The 25,973-nt window shown below is 46.7% G+C and overlaps 1 long non-coding RNA gene across 1 annotated transcript; it reads right to left on the reverse strand.

Moving 5' to 3' along the window:
* Positions 1–1,313: 1,313 nt before the first annotated feature.
* LOC116883990 lies at positions 1,314–10,607 on the reverse strand. Its single transcript, XR_004385806.1, has 3 exons — positions 10,331–10,607; positions 9,923–10,038; positions 1,314–1,867 (listed from the first exon to the last, which is right to left on the reverse strand). It is a non-coding gene; the product is annotated as an uncharacterized LOC116883990 (long non-coding RNA).
* Positions 10,608–25,973: the final 15,366 nt, after the last annotated feature.

Genomic DNA, 25,973 nt, shown 5'->3' on the forward strand with positions numbered 1-25,973 from the left:
GCCTGTCACAGACGGGAGCGTGGTAATGCCGTGAAGACTTTAGCCTATTTGGGGATGGGACCCCAGGAAAGAAGATGAAGGCATGGGAAGAGAGAGGTATATTCCCAGGCTGGTTTGGGTGAATAGGGCTCAGTCTCACTGGGCCATCAATCATGCACCTCTACCTCTGACTCCCCGAGGAAGTGATTTACTCGCTGACTCTTCCCTTGGTTCGTGGTGGCCTTAGGGCTGTCCGTCAACCCCTCAGCATCTCCAGGTTTGCACATCCCTGGGATGACTCGGCAGGCTTTCCAAGTCACCCTTCCTGTACAGGCGAGGAGCCTGGGGCAGAGAAGAAAGTTCAGGGCAGCCTGGTGAGGTGTGAGTCAGGCCTGTGCACAGCTGGTTTCCACGGCAACACAGGCCTAAGAGGAGCATCAGCTTCATTCCCCACAACACCCAGCCCAGGGCACCCCAAACTGAGTCCACAGACATGCTACTGCGGACCAGTACCCCCCACCAAAGGATAGCAGCAGGGTCTGAGAATTGGCCTTTCTTGTGTGTTCTCTACATGGGCACGAAAGCCTTTAAGATATTCTTTATGGTTTATAGTTTATATGCTCCCTAAAGGCTCTCATGCTAAGGGCTTGGTCCCAAGTTGGTAACATCACTGAGAGATAGCAGGGCCCTTAAAAGGTAGGGCCCAGCGGGAGGGGTTAGGTCATGGGACATAACCTTAAAGGAGTTATTGGGACCCTGCCCCCTTCTCTTAACTTTCTCCTTTCCCTCTCTCTCCCTCCCTCTTGCCTCCCTTCCTTTCTCCGTTCTCTCTCGTTTTCCTCTCTCCTCCCACCCCCACGCCCAGCTTCCTGGTTGCTTCAGGGAAACAGCCTTTCTCTGTCACATGCTCTTGTGCGTCCCACTATAATGCCCTGACTCACCACACACCCGATGCCTATGGGAGTCAAATGCCTATGGTTTGAAACCTCTGCAACTTAGGGTCAAAATAAACCTTTCTTGCCTCTAATTTTATTTTCTCAGGCTTCTTGTCACAGCAACAGTAATCTGACTAATACCATATGTATCTGCCCTGTGCAGACTGATCAATAAGAAAAATTTCTTTAAAATAAGAATAGAAGTGGGGCTGGAGAGATGGCTCAGCAGTTAAGGGCACTGGCTCTTCCAGAGGTCCTGAGTTCAATTCCCAGCAACAACACAGTGCCTCACAACCATCTGTAATGGGATCTGATGCCCTCTTCTGGCATGCAGATGTACATGCAGGTAGAGTAGCCAATATACATAAAACGAAATTTAAATATATATATGTATATATATGAGTTTTATGTGTATACATATTTAATATGTATAGTATTGTATTTAATAATACATATAAAAATAAAAGTGGAATTGGCATACAGTCACCGGAGAAAGCCAACAAAGAACTGCTCAGATAATGGGAATCACCTGAGAAATCCCACAGCGAAAGTGAAGAAGCCGATGAGGAAATGCTGTGTGTGCCTCATCCATTCTCAGCTCCTCTCTGGACCTAGCGTCTCTGGAATGGACCATCCACGATGGTCAACCAGAGGTACCACAAGGAAATCAAAGGGCAGGAAAGCCAAGAAGTCACTCATTCCACCAGCTCCTTCCACCCTCCCCCAGTCTACAGATGCTGGTGCTCCACTCCCATAAGCCGCCCTCCTGTGGGAGGTTACCCTAACATAGTTCATCTCTTATCAGACTCTGACAATCCTGCCAGTCCTTCAGGCCCCAGGGTGGTGACAGCTGCACTGTTTCTGGTCCCAGGTACCCCAGCATCCCTGGCCTCATCAGTAATGTGTTCAGTTCAGCCTTCATCTTCCTCCTTCCATCCGGTGATAGCGGGCGCCTGAGGAAAGAAAAAAGAAGAGAAACTAGAGCCAGGTGCTTAGCTGGGTGGGTGCTTCTGGGGCTTTTAAGAATGAAAAATAGCCATGTCGACGCGGAAGATGATACTGGAATTTTAAGACTGACTTACGGGATCAGATGAGATATAAGATGAATAAGCAGATAAATAACACATAAAAATGAAGCCGAGGCTTTGAGAGAGATGATTGAGGCAATTAAAATACATCCAAAGACCAAGTGCAGCGTGATGGGGTGGATTTTTCTTCCCAACCGTGAAGAATTTGCTATAGGCAAGGGAGAGGCCCCAAAGGTGCTAATTTGTACTATATAAAACTTTCCCCATCTGCACGGGCTCTGGGAACACAGAACTCTGGCAGGAGAAAAGAAAGGGCCCATGAAGCCATGGGCACGGAACCTTTCCGACTCGTCTTGGGAAACAGTAGATAAGATCAGCCCAGAAATTGAATAATCCAAGAACACACTGATAACTCGGGAGTGTTGCAACCAGTTTAAAGTTCACGTCTTGCTTGATTTATGAATCCATAATAAAATCAATCAAGAAGCCAGTGGTGGCTGAGTCACCTGACTCTATTCCACAGCCTACCCCCAGCCTGGGCCCAGAGCTCAGATGTTTCTGTCATCTCTCCGGGTGGCATAAGATGTCTTCGCCGTGCAGAGAGGATGGGGAGTATGTCTGCCTCAGATCTTACCAAGACCTTCCAAGGGCAGCGCTTACGCGAGATAATGGAGCTTTCATAGCAAATGGTTTTGGTTTTGGTTTGGTTTGGTTTTAACCTCACAGAATGTCTAGAGACCCCTGGTTCTGTTTTTACTGTTTACACTGTGCCCTGTGGTTTTCCAGACTCTCAAGGTTCAATCAGCTCCCCTGCTATAAGGCTGAATCCTTCAGAATTCTAGAGCTTTGCCAAAAATAAGCCAATGTGTCTAGGGCTTTTGTTCTAGCCGATCGCTTACATAGGGCCAGAACATAAGATGAGGCACAGGTCTTTAATCTTTTCATCGAGGGGTTAATCCACTTTATTGGTCACAGTGTTTGACTTCAGCATTAGCATCTTCAAAACAGTCCATGTTTATTGAATGCTTCCTATGTACCAGGTGATACTTAAGTACTAGCTACTGTGACTTGATCCTGTGATATATGCCTGTGTCGGATTTTCATTACTATAATAAAACACCTGATACAAGCTACTTATAAAGAAAAGAAGTTTATTTAGCTCACAATTTCGGGGTTTCTAGGACATGGTGCCTTCAACAGGTTAGTTCTAGCAGGGACTTCATGGTGATTGGTGAAGAGTGGGTACAATGTCAGGGAGAGTGTGTCAGAATGAAAACTGACATCCATTCCAGGAAGCAGAAACTAAGGCCCCATAATTCCTTCTAAGGATGCACCCCCGATGGCCTAATACCTCCTCCTAGACCTTCTCCCCCCACATCTCTCTCTTTCTATCTCTCTCCCCCCTCCCTACCTCCCTCCCTCTTTCTTTCTCCTTCTCCCCACCCCCTCTTAAGGAAGGCAAGGTTTACTTTGGCTATGGTTTAAGAGACACACTCAGTCCAGCAAAGCAGTACATGCCTTTCTTCAGCTCCCTCACTTGGAAGGGGAAAAAAGATCTCTGTGACTCTGGCCAACTCTCCATGGTGAGTTCCAGGAAGCTGGGACTACATAGAAAAACCCTGTCCCAAAAGAGAAACACAGAGACAGAGGGAGGAAGGAGATGCACTCCATCATGATGTGGTAGACATGGCAGGAACATGAGGCACCTGTCACTTTGTGTCTCTGTCTGAAAGCTGATTGTAATACCAGGAAGTGAAGCCAGACCATAAAGGGACAAGGCCCATCCCCAGTGACCCACTTCCTCTTGCAAGGTTCTTTCTCCTAGAGGGACTGAGTATTTAAACACATGAGCCTGTAAGGAACATGTTGGCTTTAGCCACATTCCTCCTCTGGCCATAATGAAAAGCATATTCATCTGTAGTCTTTAAGAGTCCTGCCCCTGCTCGAAAGTCCATCCTCTTCTAAGAAGCAGTGAAGTGAGCCCCCGTAGAATCAAAACACAAGTCACAGACTTCCAACATACAAAATAGGCCCCACCTCCTACGGGTACACACCATTCTCCGATGCTGTCACCCTGAACAGCGAGTTCCCTACATAATAACCTTTGAGGGGGGATGGGAACACAAACCACATTCAAGCAGTAGTGCCTCATCTCTGCAGATGAAGAGGCCAAGCTCAAGAAAGGCCAAGAAACTGGTCAGCATCATGGAGGGGCCCCACATCCCACTAATCCAATGGTTCTTGCTTGTCTTTATATTTATTGTGATAAAAAGGTTCCAATCAAAAGCAAGCGAAAGAGGAAAATAGTTCATTTGGCTTCACTTTCAGGTAACAAGGCCATCACCGAGGGAGGATAGGACAGGAACTCAAGGCAGAAACCTGGAGGCAGGAACTGAAGCAGAGACCATGAAGGGCTGCTGCTTACTGACTCATGCTTGGATGGCTTTCTTATACAGCCAAGACCTAGGCCATCCCACGTCAGTCATCAATCAGGATAATAACCCAAAGACATTGTCTTAGTCAGTGCTGGGATGAGACTCTACGACCTTGTCAGCTTTTATGAAAGAAAGCATTTCATTGGGGCTGGCTTACAGTTTCAGAGGTTTAGTCCATGATCATCATGGCAGGAAGCACAGTAGCACGCAGGCAGACGTGGTACTGGAGAGTTCTATATCCAGATCAACAGGCAGCAGGAAGTGAGACACTGGGCCTGACTTGAGCATATGAAATTCTAAAGCCTGCCCCCAGTGACACACTTCCTCCAACAAGGCCACACCTACTCCAACAAGACCTAATCACACCTCCAAATCCCTGTCAAGTATTGTCACACCCTAATGACCAAGCATTCAAATACATGAGCCTATGGGGGCCACTCCTATTCAACCACAACTGACAAATCACCCACAGGTTAAACTGATGGAGGCAACTGAGGTCACCTCTTCCCAGGTGACTCTAGATTGCGTCAAACTGACAATGAAGACTAGACAACACAGTAGTTCTTTGCAGGGATCTCTCTGTTCCCTGCCCTGGAGCCATTGACATGTCCTAGAGAGATATTTCATCCTCATAGCTGAGACTCAAGGCCAGGGACACTAAATATCCTACAGTGATATCTCTACCACACACACACACACACACACACACACACACACACACACACACACACACACACACTGTGACAGAGAAGTAGCATCTATTGTCAGCAGAGCCAATGCTCCAAGCCAGATCTACCGTGACTCTCTGTCTTAACCCTTTCCTCATTGGTTGTAGTGCTGTTCTATTTGGCAAGATGCCTTCGTTAGATTAAGTCCCAAGCGTTTCTTTCAGATTGACCCCTGACATATTAGGGTGGGAAACTCTTCCCCACACCTACACCTACTTTTCTTCATCTGTCTTCTCCTTGAGTTGCAATGAAGGGATTATTAACTGCTTGGCAGAGCATTCATTCTAAGAGAACAGAGTGGCAAGCTTAAATGTTCTGCCGTGAGCTGCCAGAGGCAAGATTGATAGACCCAGAGAGCTTTACCAAGCACTCTTTTGAATTGCCGTGTAAAGTTAAAGAAAGGAAACAGAACACTCAAGATTTTTCTGGCTTTTCCTACGCAGTGACACAACATGCCATTCCACAGTAGCTCAAGAAAAGCATAAGGGTAAAGGCCATAGTCTTTGATATCATCTTAGTCTAGTTCTGTTGCTATAACAAAACACAGAAGATCAAGGTAATGAGAGAAACTTATTTGGCCTTTATTTCTAGAGCTAGAAAGGAGAAGATGATGGACCTGCTCATCATCTGAGAAGGACCCAGCTTCAGAGATGAAGAAGCTGCTAGCTAGCTCACCTCTGAATTCCCCTTCTTATAAAGTCACACATGCCACTGAGGTGGCCTCACTTTCATGACCCCACCTAAGGTCGATCAACTCACAAAGGCTCCTCCTCCCCAAACCTTCAATATCAAGACTTCCAGATTAATTTTCAACACAGGAGCTTCTGCAGTGCACGTTCTAATCATAGCAGAGAGGGCTCATCCACTTGGGGCAATGTTCTGGATGGCTCCTATGCCTTGGCTTTTGAGTCTCAACCAGGAATCAGGGAAGCCAGACATCAGGCTGTAGCTTTTCTTTATCCCCCAAGTCCATAGTCTTGATTCTCTCCAGCTCACTTCATGGAAGAGGGAAAGGCTTTGCTACCAAATTGAACTGGTGGTGGAGGATTGAATTTTTAAAAGATCTTGCCTTGTCCCCACAAAAAGGAGAGCCCAAGACAAGTATAAAAACATCTAGAAGATTAGAATCGGGGTTGGGGATTTAGCTCAGTGGTAGAGCGCTTGCCTAATAAGGCCCTGGGTTCGGTCCCCAAAAAAAAAAAAAAAAAAAAAAAAAAAAAGAAGATTAGAATCAAGAAAGGTTCCAGCGGGGTTAGGGATTTAGGTCAGTGGTAGAGCGCTTGCCTAGGAAGCACAAGGCCCTGGGTTCGGTTCCCAGCTCCGGAAAAAAAAAAATGATTCCAAAAACCATGGCTATAAATGGAATCGTTAGTGACGTGCAGAAGAAATATGACCGGGCGCTGCACCTTGGGATCAGTGTTTAACTTAAGATGAGGCCCAAGGTTGACATGATTTTTAGGCACTCATGAGCAGAAGTCTCTTGAAGCATCTTTGTGTCCCCATGATAGGCACAAATACCTGGGCTGAGAAGCACCAGGATAAGCTGTCACCATGTTTCAAGGCCAACAGCCCCTCTGCCAGTATTTCACCTGAGCACACTTTGGCCATAACCCCACACTAGCGCTTCAGGCTCCTGCAGCTCAGCTCAGAGCTTAAATATGCAGCTTGTAGTAGGCGACTGGTTCCTCCTTCACTGTGAACTGAGAGTCCTGCTAGAACATGGCCGCTTGGTAGATCTTGGAAAGGGCTTGGATCTTGTGAGCCCGACTGTCTTCTGAGAGAGTTGGGGCCCTGCTGGTCCTCAGCCCCCTCTTGGAGCAACAAACGATGGAATGAGGAAACCGGCGAGCCTCTAGACCCCGCGCCCACCCCCAGCCCTGCCCCCACCCCTCCCCCAACCGCGTGACAGTCTCGACAGCCCCCTTTTCATGTCCATTCCAAAATTTTCTCCAACTGCTATGAACACTGAGACACACAGACTCTGATTCAGTCCTCACCCTTGCTTTTTGCTGTCAGGGTGAAGTTCAAATTGCCAGTTGGCAATTCCAGGCTCCAGGAACTGGTCTAGGAGAACTCATCTTTACTTTGTCCATCCTGGACATTTGACTATGAGCAACTTTCTGCTGCCAGCCAGCACCCTAAGATCTCTCAAAAGTTTGATTTGTCTTTCACACACCTTCCTCCCCTATCCGCAGCTGCTGTCTTTCTCTTCAGCCTGGGGCGCTCCCCCCTCCCCCTCCCCAAGCCCACACCAACGCTCACACTCACACTCACACTCACACCCACACAACCTTCTCCAGGCAGCATTTGCTTCAAATGGCCCTTATCCTCAGTTTTGCCTTCTGTATTTTGTTACCTCTTTCTGTGACTAATTTATGTTGGGCTTTAGTAAAAACCTATATTTATGGGGCTTGGGACTACACACAACTTCTGGCATCCACTTATCCAGATGGGGTCCTGGAACTTTTGCTGCAGGGGACTACAGAAGACTTGCAGGCCATCAAGCCCTAAACCTGTTTGTGCGTCCCCATTTGAATACTGAGTCCACTAGAGCAGAAGCCACACCGTATTTAGTTAGTCCCATTTATTTACACGGTACCTCATACATGTTACCCAAAACAGCATAATTTTAAAAACTTCAAAGTCACATCTATTCCTATCTGGTCTTCTTTTCTCCTTCAAAAGACCCTACGGTCTTAAATGTACAGGATTAGATTTTTTTTATTTTTAATCTTTTACATTTGTTCTGACTACATGTAGGCCTACGCATGCAGTGCCCAAAAGAAAAAAATCCAGAAGAAGGCACTACACAGTACATCCCTCTGGAACTAGAGCTGTGGGTGCTTATCAGTGGCCATGGGGGAGCTGGAAATCGAACCCAGGTTGTCTGATAGCTATCCAGTGCCTGGGGTTAGATAATTTAAGTAGTTTAAAAATCATCATAAAAAGTAATATTACACAGAATGCTTGTTGAGTTAGACATTATGCTAAGTACTTTCATCTTTAGGTATTCATCAAGGCCCACCCCAGTAACCTACTTCTCCCCGCCAGGGCTGACCTGCTAGATGTTCCCCAGTCTCCCAAAATAGCACCTAGCACCATAAGGATCATGTGCAAAAGAAAAAAAAAATGCCTGTGGGAAATGTTTCAGACTCCAGCCATCCATCTGAGGAACCATAGCTCTGCTCTAGTCCCCCATCTGTCTTGGGGCACACCCACATTATAAATAGACAGCCCTCCTTAAGGGTTTTTCTTCACAGTCAACTCACTCTGGAGCATGGCCTGCCGTTGCCCACAGACTCAAGCATCTCACCCTGATGAGTGATTCTGTCAGACAGCAAGGCTTAGGGAGGGCGTACTGTGCTCAGGGTCAGGTTCAGAGCCATTCTAAGGGCAAGTGAGGCCACTTCAGTCCCCGTGGATGAACTCATCCTCTAGCCAATGACTGAGGCACCATGCAACTGTGACAAGCCGGTCCGCGGGCTTGGGGAGGTGAGTCTGGTCACAGCTGGAGTTCGGTCTAGGTGTGGTAGTGCTTTCACTTTGGCAGAGGGCTCGATGGGAGCAAACACGTCGTTGGAGGCCACTACCGCTAGAATGTTCCTCTAAGAACTTTGAGCAGCTTGAAGTGCTGAAGGGAGCTGAATTCCCAAGATGGCAGTAGATGTACTGTTCCAGGCGCTCAGCCAAAGGAGGACCAAGCACTCCAGCATGCTGCCCGAAGCTTGGGTGGAGGAGGTGGGTGTGACTCAGCTTTTCCTCTACCCAGACACACGCACGCACGCACAGGCACAGGCACAGGCACAGGCACACGCACACGCACATGCACACGCACCTACCTCTTCGTTGGGGTGGGAAAACAGGTTTCTATGAAACACTGTGTTCCCAGCTTCCCCCTGCATCTGAAGAGCATGATTGCTCTCTGCTGAGCAAGGCAAGCATTTTTGTGGGAAAACCTTTGAAGGGCTCTTTATCTTCAGCTAAAACTTTATGATGCGAGCGGAGCACACCCAGAGGCATCTGTCCACCATTCTAGCTTCTCAAACGTGTGTTCTAAAACGTGCCTATCATTGTTCCTTCTTAAATGATGGGCTCGCACTGCGCATGCTCAGGAATGATCCCACCCCGTAGTGTACTTTCCCAAATAAAATCGCCATGCTTGCTTCATTTGCGGAGGGCTTGCTTTGGAAGTAACTTCCAAACTCTGCATACCTACTGCAGGTAATAAATCTTTCTCCACCTTTTTACGTCTTGGCTCTGTTTGTTTGACTTCAAGCTCACCGAGGTAGGAACTCTGTGTATTCCATTATACAACCTGCAACCGTCCGCCCTTCCAGAGCCTCTCTCCTCTCACCTCTTTCTCTAGGAAGTCCTTACACTGCAGGCTCCTTCAACCACACAGAACTGTCCGTGCCAGTAAGACCAGACATTACACGACTTTGCTTTGCTGTTGGTATTTTCGCCTGCATAAAATGTCTTTGTTTTTCCTTCCTCACAAAATCTACCTGGTCATTCTCTAACCATCTTATATTTACCCAGTGACCAGCTCCTCCCCTAGGCAGAAGTGTATTGCTCCAGTCCTCATCCCACGGCACCTTCTGCACACTACCTCACAATGCCAGTCTGTGCTCTCCTACTGCTCTCAGGGAGCCTGGCTACTTGACGCCAACCGTCTTTCCTATTCCAACGCCAACCATCTGGACCTACCTAGCACACAGCAGGAATGTATACCACGGGCCATTTTCTATTCCACACTCTAACTGATAATAAAGATTCATTCAGCTCATAGTTCTGGAGACTGAGATACCCAAGAGTACCTGTCAACATCTGCCCAGCATCTTCTGAGGGCCGTTTTTCTGCATCATAGCATGGTGGAAGGCATCAGGTAGTTGTGAGATGCTATCTCAAGTCTGTCTTCTCTACTAACCATGGGCTGGGTATATGACATATGCCACGGGGCGGGGGTGGGGGGCGTCAAAGGATCTCTGTGAGTTTGAAGCCATTTGTTAGTTCAAGGACAGTCAGGGCTACATAGTGGGACCTTGTCTTAAAGAAGAAAAGCCATCCTGGGTCCTACCTTCATGACCTCATGTAATCCCAACCACCTCCCAGAGACCCCACCTCTCAATACAGATGTCATTACCGTGGGGGTGGGGAGTAAGCTTTCAGCAGCTAAACATTTGGAGCACATGCCTAAACCACAAGAGAGCCTGATCAGCACTTACTCAAGCAACTGCAAATCCATGGAGACTATGACTTATATCCTGATAGGACTGATTCATCCCAAAGACACTGGATCCTTTAAGCCACTGTCTCCCATCTGCCAGCCCCAGGACTAGGTACCTACAACAACCCTGGGGCAACCACCATGCATTCTCAAAAGAGAGCTCAAGGTCACACACACACACACACACACACACACACACACACACACACTGACAAGGCACAAGAGGATGCTTCCATAGCCTGGAACCACGCTTGGCTGAGTTTCCAGATGTCTGTGTCCGTGGGATAAAGCCACTCCTTGTGAGAGCTGCAACTCCCCCTCTTCCTCTCACTCATGGTAGTGACCAACCAGGGCCAGCTGTCCTCTGCAGGAAGTGACATTCTCCTCCACATTACAGCCTGGGAACAGACTATCACATATCTATCTTCCTCTAGGTTTTTGGTTTTTGTTTTGGGGGTTTTTTGTTTGTCTGTTTGTTTTACCAAATCCTGAAGATTGGGTATATTCATTAGTATTTTCCTTAGAGCACATGGGTGTTTTGCCTGCTTGTATGTCTGTGCTCCACATTTGTGCCGTGATGAAGGAGGATAGACGTGGATGTTGGAGCCTATGGAACTGGAGTTAGAGGGATTGCGTGTGAGCCAACGCGTGAGGCCTGGGAACTGAGTCCCAGGTTCTGTGCAAGAGCAGCAAATGCTCTTCACACAGAGCTACCTCTCCAGCTCTCGATTCCAGTCTTTATCCAAACGCCACCTTTTAACTTTACAATGTCATCATGGCCCCTGCTAGGTAATAAGGAAACACGGTCAGAACCTGTGATAGCAGCCTGGAGACAGCAAGACGTGACTTCTGTAGACAAGTGTAGATGCATCTGGGACATGAATTTAGAGAGAGGAGGGGAAAGGCAAGCAGGAGGGATGGAGTGCCTGAGTCACCCACAAAACTGGTACACTGAAATTGTAAATCTGATGGGAGGCGTGGCTTTGGAGAAGCCATTATGTCATAAGGGTGGAGTCCTCATGAATGGACCAGTATTCTTAGGAAAGAGCGCCTCTTTGCTCATGGATGTGAGGATGGTGAGAAGGTGTGATCCCTTAACCAGAGGGTAACTCCTGCACACCGCTTAACTGCCAGTGTCTTGGTCCTGAGCGTCTCAGCCTCCAGAAGTGTAACTAATAATTTTCTGTTGCAAGAAAACTAGACCACCTAGGGCTGCAGAATTGCCCAGTGGGTAGAGAGGCTGCAGCAAAGCCAGATGACTCGAGTCCAGTCCTCAGGACCCACAAGCTGGAAGGAAATAACTGACTCCTGCAGCTGCCCCATGGCCTACACACACACTCGAGCATGCACACTCACGCATGCGTGCGCGCGCACACACACACACACACACAGAGAGAGAGAGAGAGAGAGAGAGAGAGAGAGAGAGAGAGATTTAAGGGATGTTTGCTATACATCCCAAATGCACTGAAGCAAGAGAGCAAGAGGGAAGGCCAAGAGAGATGATCACGACTCGTTCACCGTTAAAAAGATTTGAAGGCCACCTACATTGAAGTGCACACATTTGGAGGTCTGTGGCCTGGAACCAAGATTATGGAAATTCTTTCAACAGATACAGAAGTTTAGCGTGTCCTGCAGAGAGGCTAAGGCAGAAACTCAGAGCAGTGCTCTTCTGTGTCTACTGTAGTGTTTGGTTAAAAACCAGTCTGACATCCGAAGCTCTCTTTCATTCTTTACCGTTTGAAATAAAAGCACCATGAGGGAGTGCCCATTCATTAAATACAATTCATTTTTTAAATACTTCTTTCTCTCTCACCCATTAATCATTCGAGAACAACTTCTCCAAATCTAAGCCCTGCCCTGACAAATTCAAATACCCAACACACTGCCCCTAGATCAACCACCTTTTTAATGCAGAGAATTAAATTTAAAGAGAGCTGAATCCCTGAGTCAGGAAGGAATCCACTAGAAATCATCGGAACCCCACACAAGGAGCCCATCAGTTACTAAGCTTTAAGAGAGAAGAAGGAAAGAATGAAGGAAATGGAGAAAAGGGAGAGAGAAAGAGAGGGGAGTAGGGAGAGGCAGAGGCAGAGGCAGGGAGAGACAGACAGAGACTGAAAGAGACCAAGACAGAGACACAGAGAGAAACAGAGACACAGAGATAGTGATAAGAGACGCACAGAGATCAAGAGTGATGGAGACAGACACACACACACACAGAGAGAGAGAGAGAGAGACAGAGAGACAGAGAGAGACAGAGACAGAGAGAGACAGAGAGACAGAGAGACAGATAGAGACTAAGAGTCAAAGAGAGACTGAGACAGACAGATAGACACAGAGAGAGACAGAGACGCAGAGAAACAGAGAAATAGAGATAGACAGGGAGCGACAGAGGAAAAGAGACAGAGACCAAGACAGACAGACAGACATGCACACATGCACATGCACATGCACATATACACACAGAGAGACTGAGACTGAGAAAGACCGAGAGAGAGAGAGAGAGAGAGAGAGAGAGAGAGAGAGAGAACACGCTTAGCAGACACCACACAATGAGCCCCTCTTGAGAAAGATGACTCCAGATGGTGTTTATCAAGAGTGTTGGGGAAGAGGAGTTCCCCTGTTTATTGCAAGGAGACAAAGGATCCTTTATCACTGTTTATTGGCCACTCCCGACACATCAACAACCAATGTGTACTTCATCATTTTGTTGGATGGCTACTAATGTGAAAGCAAAACTCATCCAAGACTTAAGAGCCGTCTCTGTCTAAGGCATTCAATGCTGGCTTAAAATTGATAATAGGTTTTTCTAGGCATTTCCATCCATCACAAATGAATGAGCAGGACAGCTGATGGTCGCCCCCTTGGTTTAAAGTTTGTAGGAAATAAAAAAGACAACGGTTGCTCACCTTCCTTCTCCCATCAAGAAATGTGTGCTTGGGAGATGGGAGTGTAGCTCACTGATAAGCTACACACCTAGCAACTCCGGGATTTAAAAAAAAAAAAAGTATTAGTCTTTTGACTACCTTACTATGCCAGTAAAGATGGCTAGCATTTATGGGAAGAGTCCCTCACACCATGCATGGTGCTGGCTCTTCTCCCTGGAATGCTTCAGGCTGTGTCTACAGGTGCAGTGGGATCTGTTGTCATTCCCATTTGATGAGAAGCAGTTAGGATGGAGTGACTTACCCCATGTCTCACAGCTGTCCCAGGACACCCATTATCAGCCTGACTTGAACGTTCCCATCTCCTGGGGTTCGCATTTCTAGGCTCAATGCTATTCGGCACCCCAGGAGAAGAAGCAGGACCTGGGTTTTTCCTAGAGGCATTTGACGACAATTCACAGTGAAACTGCCTATGTGGCAAACTCCACCAGGCAAACACAACAGCTGGCCTCTAATGGAAAGAACATGGCCGTTTCTAGCAGTATACCAGGGAGTCATAGTTTGCCTTGATTTAGCTTTAGAAACAGTCATGGTTGGAAAACAAAACTCAAAATAGAATTTCTAGGACACACCCAGCACTTTAATCCCAGCGCTCAGGAGGCAGAGGCAGGGAGATTTCAATGAGTTTAAGGCCAGCCTTGTTTTCAGAGTGAGTTTCAGGCCAGTCAGAGTTACTTGGTGAGACCCATTCTCAAAAAACACAGAGAAGTAGGGGTGAGGGGAAGGGGGAGAAGAAGGAAGGAGGAGGAAGGAGGAGGAAGGAGGAGGAAGGAGGGGGGAAGAAAGAGGGGAGAAAGAAGAGGAAGAGAAAGGACAGAGAGGAGGGGAAAGAGGAAGAAGGAGGAGGAGGAGGGGGAGGAGGAGGAAGAGGAGGAGGAAGAAAAAGGGGAGGAGGAGAAATGGTGGTGGTGGTAGTAGTAGTAATAGTAGTAGTAGTAGTAGTAGTAGTAGTAGTAGTAGTAGTAGTAGCAGCAGCAGTATCTGGTGGTATTTCTAGATTATTCTTGGGTACCTCTGAATCTGTCGTGGTAAACCAACCAGTTTGCATTTGCCTTTATGAAATTGTAACTCCATTTTGAAGGTTGACGATCTCCAACTTTCTGAATAAGATAAATTTAAAAAAAGAAAAATTTGCTTTTTTTTAATTAAACATATACAAAAAGATAAACTAGTAGTTGGCAAGTTATTCAGATATTTTTGCCATGAAATCACAGTAATATGATTTTTCTAAAACATTCTCTATAGTTTTGTTTTTATATTTTTTTTCTTTCTGATTTTGAGAGATCTTTGTCTCCCTGGCTGTTCTGGAACTCACTAGGCTGACTTCAAACTCCCAGAGATCCACCTGCGTATGCCTTCCAAGCGCTGGGATTATATGTACCACTACAGCTGGTTTTTATTTAATTTTTAGTACTTGACTCTGAATCTTTCAAATGCTTGCAACATGGCATTGGGGTTTAATATGATATGTATATACAACTAGTTCCTATCCATAACAGACATAACATGTACTCTGAAAATTAAGAGACTGAGGGAGAGAGAGAGAGAGAGAGAGACAGAGACGGAGACGGAGACGGAGACGGAGAGGGAGACGGAGACGGAGACGGAGGAGACGGAGACGGAGATGGAGACAGAGACAGAGACAGAGACACAGAGACAGAGACACAGAGACAAAGACAGGAAAAGAAAACTTAGAGACATTAATATTGAACTAAGCGGGGGGGTGGTTCCTTTCTTCTTATTTATTCTAAAACAGAATTATGGGGCTGGAGAGATGGCTCAGCAGTTAAAAGGACTGAGTGCTCTCCCAGAAGACCCAGGTTTGAGTCCCAGCGCCTCCATGGCTGCTCACAATTGTATGTAACGTCAGTTCCCAGAGATCTTACATCCTTTGCTGGCCTCTCAATGGGCAGTGCTGGCAAACGGTGCACACACACACACACACACACACACACACACACACACACACACACACACACACACACAAGCAAAGCATCCATACACATAAAATAAAAATAAATAAATCTTTTAAAATATGGACAAAACCACAGAAGTGGTTTAAATAATCAAGGCAAACATAACATGTTGCTATTTTCCGCCCCTCCAGATGGGCATAATTTCACGCATCTGTGACCTTACATTTTGTTTCCAGTCCTGGAGAAGACAATTTGAACTTATTTTCTACAAATCATTAGGAAGGACTTTTTTTTTTCCTTTCTCTGTCCAGCAGTACCTAATGGCTGGGTACTTGTACATCTGCTATTCTTTCTCAATAGAATTGAATTAAGACTATGTGCATGCGCCTTTAAGTTTCTCAAACTTTTTATAGGGTTGGAAGTGTGAGCACATGCCCAGAAGGCGTAAGGCCCTGGTTGAACTCTAAAACCCCATTCGCTATCAGTAGCTCGGTGGGGTAACGCAGAGAATGAAGAGCAGTGCTGGGGCCACAGAAATCAGCACACTTTCTCTCTACAGCAGCAGACAGTGAGTCTGCAGGCTCTGTTGCAACCACTGGGCAACTCCATTCACTGGAAAGACGGCCATAGACAATAGGCGAGTGAATGTGCGCACTGGTATTCCAATAAAACTTTATTTGTAGACACTGAAATTTGAAGTCAGATCGTTTTCATGAATCACAAAATACAACTTTGTTCTTGTTTGGGTTTTTTTTTTTTTTTTTTTCTTTCCCATTGAGAGATATAAAAGTCACACTCGACTTGTGACAGGATTGGCCCGCTCCGGACCGGGATTTGCCAACGCTGTTTCTTGAGCACAGAGACTTGACTCGGGAAGGATAGTTAAAGGGCTGTGACTTCATTGCCTCTGCCTTTGTGGATGGAAACTGTTGCCTCCAGAAGCTAGGTCACTTTCTGTGGTCTGCTGGGACAAGCACCCTGACAGTTCAGTGCGCTTCGCACCGAAAGGCTCTGCTTAAAATAAAAGCAAACGGGATGCCAATTAAAGAGATAACTGTAAAAGCCGCTCGGCAGCCTGCCCGGGATGAGAACAGTCCATGCCGCTGCTTCGCTGGCCACTTCTGCACACTGTTCTTGGCTCGCTTTCAGGACACTTGAGAAACGGTAACTGGTTGCGCAGAACTTGTTCCAAGCAATAGCCAGGGTGACTTTTGGTCTGTTACTTCCTGGCACTGATGCAGGTTAACTCCTCTTCTGCCTGAGCCATGAAATCCACAAAGTAAGGAAATCCATCGTTGTCATTGTCATTTGGATACACAGTTCCACTCTTTAATTTTTTTTCTTTTTTTTGACAAGGAAGTACTTTATTAAGCATCTTGGCTTTCCCCAACGTTTCGTAACTGAGTAAGGTTTCTTTCCCAAATTTGTTCAGGTGAGTCTTATTTCTCTCCATAGAAAGTGCATTTCTGCATTTCTTCAAGTTCTCTTAGCCTTTTTTTTTTTTTTTTTTTTTCTTTTTTTCGGAGCTGGAGACCGAACCCAGGGCCTTGCGCTTGCTAGGCAAGTGCTCTACCGCTGAGCTAAATCCCCAACCCCTCTTTTAGCCTTTTTATACCAGCTAGGCCCATCCAAAAATAGACCACCGCCCTCAAGCCAGCTTTAAGCCAACCCCAGCAGATAGCTTTGATGTATCGTTACCAGGAAGACAGTGGCTCTCTCGCTCTTTCCTTCTGTGTGCTTGAATGCCACGTTTCCCGGGCCACTTTCTAGTTTGCTTTCTGTCACTTGAATAGGGACAAAGCTTCACAAGGCAGAAGTGACAGAGCAGAGCAGCTGCCCCAGAAGTCACAGCTGAAAGAGAAAATGCAACCTATTCCCACATGGGACATGGGTGTCTTAGTGTCTTAGCTTGTGTGTGTGCGCATGTGTATGCATGTGTGTGTGTCTGAGTGTGTGCGCATGTGTGAGTATGAGTATGCATGTGTGTGTGTGTGCATGTGTGTGTGTGTGTGTGTGTGTGTCCATCCATGTATTGACACACCTGCAGACATGTAGAGAAAAGAGAGGGGAAGTCAAACTCTTGCAGAAAGGGGACGGAATAGGCCAGAGAGAAGAGAGAGAACAAAGCTAGCCGAGCCAGATGTCCCATCTTACCACATGGGCACAGACTAAAGGTTCCATGTGCTCTTTCTTCTTCTCTGCACTGCTTGCTTCATAAGCACTCATCAGTCCCTCTCAGCGGCTGTCTCTGCCTCTATGGCCTGTCTATCCTAAGTCATCAGCCTAAGGGGGTCTACAGTCCCTGTCCTGTCTTGTCACAGCCCCCTCCTTTGTGTTCCTGCTGTCCTACCGCCACAGCTCTATAGCAGAACGTGTTGTTACCTGGCTAGGATTTGAGCTAGGCTTCATGAACAACTTCTGACCACCCTTCCTGGCCTAGAAGCCTTGTGTCCAGGAAATACATGCCCTTGTGTTAGGAATAGGGTAAGAATCTAGTAAAAATGTGGCCGTTCTAATACACCATTCTGCAGGAAGGGACACCACCACGGAGCAGTGCAAAGATGGTCAGCTGATTGGCATAAGACCCTGATTTTTAAAGTCTTTTCCCTGCCCCCATCCCAATCCCAGCCCATAACAGGAAATTCCTATCCTTTCTTTCTAGGCTGACTTCCCCCATCCCAAATGCCCCCATCACATTGTTTTATGACACATAACTTTATCTAATGAATAATTTGGGACTTGAGACTGGCCCCCTTCTCTGGGCTCAGAGATTCTCAGAGTCACTACAGATTACCTGTAATTTTCCAACTCTTAGTTCTAGGACAAGTAAACACCAGACACGAGCTAGGGGAGAGAGGGATCTCCTGCCTCCAGCTCATCGGTAACGCTAATGAACTCTATAGACACCTCATTTTGAAAGGAGACCATAATAATCTACTTCTCACATTTGGCCCATCATCAGATGCCAGGACCCAACAAAATACCTGGCGCACAGCAACAGAAATGCTAAATGTTGTCTTGAGGGTCGGCATGGCTCCAGAATCTAAACTTGGCTTCACACTCCTTAGAAGATTTGGTACTGGTCCCTGGAAGGCTTGCTGCCCTGGTGGGAAGTTGTACTGAGCACAGTCTACTTTTATCTCCAGTGAGACGGAAGCATCAAGAGCTGTGGGATCTGTGGGGTTGGGGAAAAGGTGCCTGACAGTGGTGGTGCATGCCTTTAATCCCAGCACTCAGAGGCCGAGGTAGGCAGAAAGCTGTGAGTTCGGGGCCAGTCTGGTGTACAGAACAAGCTCCAGAACAGCCAGGGCCACACAAAGAAACCTGTCTAGAAAACAAACAAACAAAAATCGAAGAAGAGGAGGAGGAGAAGAAAAAGGAGGAAGAGGAGAAGCGAGGTGGGGGGGGCAGTGAGTAGCACTGGGGTTGTTTACCTAGATGTGCTCAAAACAGTGGAAGCTCTCAGCCGGCAAGAGTGTATGGTTTTCCCCAGATGCTAAGACTCTCTGAGATGGGCCAGTAGAGAATACTGCAAGGACTCAACAGCTTGACCTCCGAAGGGACTTTCGAAAGCAGCCAGGAAACTGAAATAAGGAACAAACTAAACTGCGAAAGCCAAGAACTGGCCTGCAAGGCACTCTGCCTTCTCCAGGTTCTTCACCCCTGAAATGGGGTAAACATTGACGTCTTCCTTGACCTAATCTTCTAACTTGAAATACATGGTCTGGTGCATTTGGCGCGATTGCTCAATTTGGGCATTTCCTCCCATTGTGACTTTGGACATTTACTGAGCATATAGTGTGGGATAGACCAAGAGCAATCATACATTCCGAATGGCTCAGTCCGGTTGTATAATGGGTATAAGTGTGTGTGTTGGGGGGGCGCTTTGTTTGGAGGTTGGGAAATCCCCACAGTATGGGGTTTTAAGATTGGATTAAGATTGGATGCGGAGCAGTGAGGAAGGACAGAAGGAAGAATCTGGTGGGGGAGGGACTTTACAGACCTTCCAGACTGGATCTCCATCAGATCCTAACCCTTTGGGGCTTTCACAGCATTGTCACAGCGTTTGCCTACAGGGAACTGACTGCTGGAGCAGGCGGGGAGGAGGCAGGTCTTGCTGTGATGAGAGCTCACTCACAGGGTGCTGGAAAGGGAACCCAAAGCACAAAGACAGCACAACTGCTCACGGAAGAAAAGACCATTCATGGCTGACAGGTGTGTGACATTTGCAACCCAGAGGTTTGTTCCCCGGCAGCCACCCGAAGCATTCATACTTGTCCATCAAACAAAATTAACAAAACAAAGAAATTCCACGAGTCTTATCAAATATACACAGGCCGTGGTTATTAGGATAATAAAGATTTGTTCTTTGCGTTCAGCTCCAAGACTAAAGAAGAACAAATTCCATATCATTGTTTCAGGAACAATAGGTCTCGATGTTTTTTTTTTTAAAAAACTGCTCTACCATGCAGCATGTAAGTGCTAAGAGAATGAAGCGGGAGTTCAGTCACAGGGGTTTCACCCAAATGCCAAGCACTCAGGAAGGACCTTGGTCAGATCACAATGTAACTGAAGCTCAGTAACACATTATAATGGCTATACATCAGTAATACGATTGAATCTTAGGGTGAAGTAAATGCTCACCAGAGTATTCTGAAAGCAAAACAATCTCAGGCTGGAAAGGTCGCTCAGGGTTAAGAGCACCCACTCTTAACTCAGGGTTTGGGTCTGGACATCTATAAAACAAGCCAGGCGTGGTTCCTAGCGCACCAGTAACCCAGCACTGAGTGAGGGGAAGACAGGATTATTTTGTCTTGAAGGCTACCAGCCTATCTAAAAGCTGCAAGCCCCAGGATCTATGAAAGACCCTGCCTCAAAGGAATAAGGCAGAGAGTGATGCAAACAGACTCCCATGGCCTCTGGTCTCTACAACAGACACACACACTGGCAAACACAATAAACTTTGGTCACATCAAGGAAGTTGATCAAATATGGCAGGAATAACTTAGCCCTGAGTAGGCATGGACTTAATTTGACAACTGGTCTTCTGGATTTTGTTTGGTTTTGTTTGGTTTGGTTTGAAGTTTTTGTGTTTGTTTGTTTGTTTGTTTTGTTTTTGCTTTTTTTTTTGGTTATTTTAATCTGTGTCAAAATAATAGTGACTAAAAATAACAAAAACACCCACGAGAACTACTGTGTTGTCTGGATCTTTTTTTCTAGATTTATCACTTCACTGAATTTTTGGGGAGAAAATATTGGTAGTAGAAACTTATGTCTTAGAAGGGGGATCTGACAGATTGAGACATCTACAACAAAGACACTGCCCCGAGGCCCAGGGAACCTTAGTGAAGAGAGGCAGAGAGAGTGTAAGAGGCAGGAGACCAGGCATGACCACTGTGAGACACTATATTCTGGACATGGGAGGGGTGCTACTCCCATAAACTCTCAAAACTATGGCTGCTTGTACCAGACCACACCAGTTGGCATGCCAACATAGACAGGGAATATTTCAGAACGCCCAACCCCTAAATAAAAAGCTTGTTAGCAGTGAATGGCTGCTGAGAGAGGAAGACTCCATTTTCCTCATGGATGAGCCCCAATAGGTTTTAATCTTGAGTGGTCATACCCAAACACAAGTTCATACGGGCAACACCAACAGTTGCTGTGCCTTGCTGGCCTCCTGCTCAGCTAAAAACTACAAACACTCCATGTTCAATGAGAGACCCTATGTACAGAGAATACTGTGGAGAGTGGTGGAGAAGGCCTCTGACATCCCCATCTGGCTTCTACAAGTACATAATTACATTAACGCATACATGTATATCCCACTGTCTTAGTCAGGGTTTCTACTCCTGCACAAACATCAAGAAGCAAGTTGGGGAGGAAAGGGTTTATTCAGCTTACACTTTCCACATTGCTGTTTATCACTAAAGGAAGTCAGAACTAGAACTCACACAGGGCAGGAAGCAGGAGCTGATGCAGAGGCCATGGAGGGATGTTACTGGCTTGCTCCCCCTGGCTTGCTCAGCTTGCTCTCTTGTAGAACCCAGGACCACCAGCCCAGGGATGGCACCACCCACTGTGGGCTGGGTCCTCCCCTCCTTGATCACTAATTGAGAAAATGCCTTACAGCTGGGTCTCATGGAGGCGTTTCCTCAACTGAGGCTCCTTTCTCTGTGATAACTTCAGCTGTGTCAAGTTGACACACAAAACCAACCAGTACATCCCACACACATGCACACAAGACATATGAGCACAAATGCATACACCACACATGCACACACAAGGAATTTCTGTCATAATACCTTACTGTTTCTCTAGCCAATGCTTTCTCTTCAAAAAAATATGCTCCCATCTCTTCACAAATACCCCAGTGTCATGGAGTACTCAAGATAATGATATATAGTTAAGTCTGTCATCTAGTCATAAGATTAGGAATAGAATCTTACAGGAGCAATTAATGTGTATATTTTTTATAACGTTTGACATGTATTGATATATAGCTTTTTATCAAAGCCATGATTATCTATGTGCCCACTTGAACCCTTAGAGGTTAGCTCACAGCAATTCTACTGGAGTTGGTGCTATTCTTTCTTTCTTTCTTTCTTTCTTTCTTTTTTAAAGATGTTTTATTTGTTTTATGTATATGAGTGGTCTGTCTACACCTGCCTGTCAGAAGAGGGCATCGGGTCCCATTACAGATGGTTGTGAGCCACCATGTGGTTGCTGGGGTTTGAACTGAGATCCTCTGGAAGAGCAGTCAGTGCTCTTAACCGCTGAGCGATCTCTCCAGCTCCCGGTGCTATTCTTTCTTAATCTTCCCTGAGCCTCAGAAGACATGGATGTTCATAACACAGTGGTATAGGATTCCAATGATTTTGCATTCTTTGAGTCTGTGTATGATAGAAATATTTTAATCAATTATAATTCTTCTGACTATTCTATTCATGTCCCTTGTTCGAATCGTTTATTTATGTTTTAGATTTTGTTTTGTTGGTTTTTTTTTCTAGAGTAAGTGAGTCAGACAGTCAGTACCTGAAGCAGACTCTCCCTAGCCTTTCTTAAAACCCACAACTGTCCTGCCTCAGCTTTCTGAGCTCTAGGATTAGAAACATGTCCCAGCATGCCTTGCTCATTTTTTTTCTGTGATGAACAGCCATTTTAACAGTATATTTAACCTATCAATGATTCAGTCTCATTACAAGGGCTTGCTGGTCACCATGAAGCTGCATCTTTGCATGGCTCCAGAGGCCTGACCTGACTGGAGAGGTGAGGGGATGAAAAATCCCAGACATAGGGACACACAAAAAATCTGAAACAGGGTAGACTGGGCTGTCTGATGGAGAAGCTGTGGCACGCTCAGAAGCTCACTGTGATTATTGTATACAGGTGAACAAGAAGATGGAGTTACTGCATTACAGATAAACAAGGGGGCAGGGTAACCATCTACATCTGAAGAAGGAGGCAGGGATAGCTAATCTCAGTAGAAGCTCTCTCTAGGAGAGCTCTCTCTCTCTCTCTTTCTCTCTCTCTCTCTGTCTGTCTCTCTCTCTCTCTTCTCTCTCTCTGTCTGTCTGTCTGTCTGTCTCTCTCTCTCTCTCTCTCTCTGTGTCTACGGGTGTGTGTGTGTCATACTATCTTGAATAATGATTGATGTGGGAGGGCCCAACGCATTGTGGGTGGTACTATCCCTGTGGTTGGTGGTCCTGGGGTGTATTAGAAAGCAGGCAGAGCAAGCCAGCAAGCAGCACCCCTCCATGGCCTCTGCTTCAGTTCCTGCCTCCAGGTTCCTGCCTTGAGTTCCTGTCTTGGCTTCCCTCAGTGGACTGTAACTAGGGTTGTGGAAGCCAAATCAACCCTTTCCTTCCCAAGTTGCTTTGGGTATGGTTTTATCACAGAAATAGAAACTCTGAGACATGCCTTCTTCAAAATTACTGCACCTTCACCTATACTTCTCAAAGGTTTGCCCAAAGCTCCCATATGCTCTCCCTACGGAAGCACTCCCTCCCTAGCCACCCCTAAAAAGATCAAGTCTAACTAAGCCTTGGAATTAGTCAAGGTAAGGAAGAATTTATTCTTTAATATTTTGGCATAAACAAAAAAGCAAACCAGAAACTGGTTTTCTTCCAAGACAGAGAGAAAGCAGATCCTGACTAAAATAGGCTGCCAGAGCCCAGCCACATCCCAGTTTCCCAAAGAATCTCAAACCTTTTTGTACAGGGTGGGCAAGCTCTGAGCTTCCTGGCAAAGGGCTTCTTTGATACAAGCTCTAATACTCTTCTTGTTCCAGACTCCCTGAGCTAATCTCAGATACAGCGACTTGGGTCTGCTCGTGTGTGTGTGTGTGTGTGTGTGTGTGTGTGTGTGTGTGTGTGTATGAAAGAGAGAGTGTGCGTGAATATGAGTGGGTGTGTGTGTGTGTGAGTGTGTGGAAGAGTGTGTGTGTGCGTGTGTGTGTGTGTGTGTGTGTGTGTGTGTGTGTGTGTGTGCATATATGGATGTGTGGATATGAGTGCCCCTGTGCATGTGGTCTGACATGCTTCTCTTTTGTCTCCCCGTGTGCTTTTGTGACATTCATTATCTGTTTTTTACAAGGTACAGGTTGTACCCATCATCCCTCTGCTACTCCCTCCAGCTCCATCTTCCCCACCCCTCCTCTCAAGTACTTCACCCCCTCCTCTCAGGTATACCCCACCCCTCCTCTCAGGTATACCCCATGCCCCTTGTTCTCTGTACTGTGAGTCCACTTTCCAGGATGTAGACCCTTTGCCAACCCTCCCTCAGCCTCCACAATCCTCCTGCAGAGTTTTCTCCCTCCTACCAGCCAGTGGCAATGATGGATATAGTCAGCCTTTCCTTTTTACAGAATACAGTTTGTGAGCCATCGTAAGCCGCCTGTCCCTCTCCCCTGCCATCTACACTAATGAAACCTACCAAAGTGCCTTATATCACTCCCTGCTTGGCTACAGGGAGAGCTCCCCCAGGTCTAACCTAACCCCACTCCATCTAATCACTACCTCTCCAAGGGGCCCCCCACAGGAGCATCTGCCCCCTAAAAGGCCCAGGATTCTGATCTTACCTATTCCTTATGTTTCTCAGCCATTTTATGTATCAATTGGTTCTTTAATGCACCACTGGCTAAAGCATTACTACTCCACCCCAAGGCCATATCCTCACCTCCCGAGAGAGAGTTTCCCAGGGGCCAGAGTCAGTACAGGTAAATACCATCAAAACCAGTGTCCACCCCAACCCAACAATCAGTGCTCATACATGTGTCTGTCATTCCCTCCATCTACCATGTTGACTCCCACCCTACTCATTCTCAGAGAACCTACCCCCAGCAATGAGGCAGAGACAGGAAGCTCTCCCTATGGCCACATTTGCTGGCTCCAGATGATTAGAACCATAAGGGCACCCATCTTAAGACTTCCTTAAGGTCAAGAAGATGAGTCAGCAGGTAAAGGAACTTGCCACCAAGGTCTGAAGATCCAAGTTCGATTCCCAGGACCCACATGGAGAAGCAAGAGAATCAACCCCACAAGTTGTGTCCTCTGATACCTGTCCTGTGGTATACCACCTATACACACACATACAAACACACAGACACACACACACACACACACACACACACACACACTCATTTCCAAAGAATTTCTGATAGAGCCCATCTTGACAGGGAGTACAGAGTGCCTCCCTGGAGAGTATTAGGGGCCTCACTGGAGAATATTGAGTGCATTGATAAAGACTATTAAAGGCCTTCCTGGAAATATTGGGTCCATCACTGGAGAACACTGGGTATCTTGCTTGGGAGTATCCGGAGACTTTGTTAAGCTGGAGGACTCCTGAGCACCATGGCAACCCCAATCCTCATACAGGCCTCAGTGATGAGGCGCCTTGGAAAATCATCCTGTCAAGAAAGAGGAATGAGGTGAACATACCCAAGAGGTGAGAGAGCAGGTCAGGGAGTGAGGAGCTCCTAGAGAGGCCTCCAGTTCCCATGACGTCAGCCTCACCTTCCTTCCATGCTTCCTGAGAGTTCCCCGACACCATCAAACAGATCCCATTTCTACTCGGGCTAAGGTCTTTGTTCCTCGCCACCAACCCATTCTTGACTGAGATACCTTTCAACACAGCTGCTGCATTGTCCGCACCGCCCACTTTCCATTCTTCTCTTCTGCCGGAATCTGTTTGCCCGTGACTATTGATACAGTCACACAGCACACAGAGCCTTGTTCTTCCCTTGAACAAATGCTGCCTGGCCTCATCCCAAAGACAACAAGCGGCAGCTCATGACTTAATCACACAACAGGTGAGCCGCGCCGCGCCAACACTTACACCAACTCGTCTCCAGCCCACTGGAATTCCTTGCCTGCTGGAGTTCCCAGCAACAATCCTGACCCTGTGGATTAATTTGTGGCACAACCAGAAGTGTGTGGCACCTGTGGCCCCCAGCAGCAGGATGCATTCCAGCTGCGAGGGCTGAGCCCTGCGTAGGAGGAAGCATGCGCAAGAAGGCTTCCGAGAGCCCTCAGAAGATGGGCACATTCTGTCTCCTCTGGACAAGGATTAACCGCCCTCTGAAACAAGCTCCCTTCTGCTACAAGTCAGCCTTTCTCTCATTCGCTCTGAGTGAAAGTGACCTTCCTCCAAGTGACCTTAGTGTGACTTTGTCCAGAACCAGCCTGCAGTGGTTCTAGACCACTGCGCAGAACTGAAGTCCCAACCGCTCACTGTTCTAGAATTGTCTGTGCAGCGCTGCTCTCTGGGAATATGAATGGTT

This window comes from Rattus rattus, chromosome 14 (genome assembly GCF_011064425.1).
Source record: "Rattus rattus isolate New Zealand chromosome 14, Rrattus_CSIRO_v1, whole genome shotgun sequence".
In the NCBI taxonomy this organism is placed as follows: domain Eukaryota; kingdom Metazoa; phylum Chordata; class Mammalia; order Rodentia; family Muridae; genus Rattus; species Rattus rattus.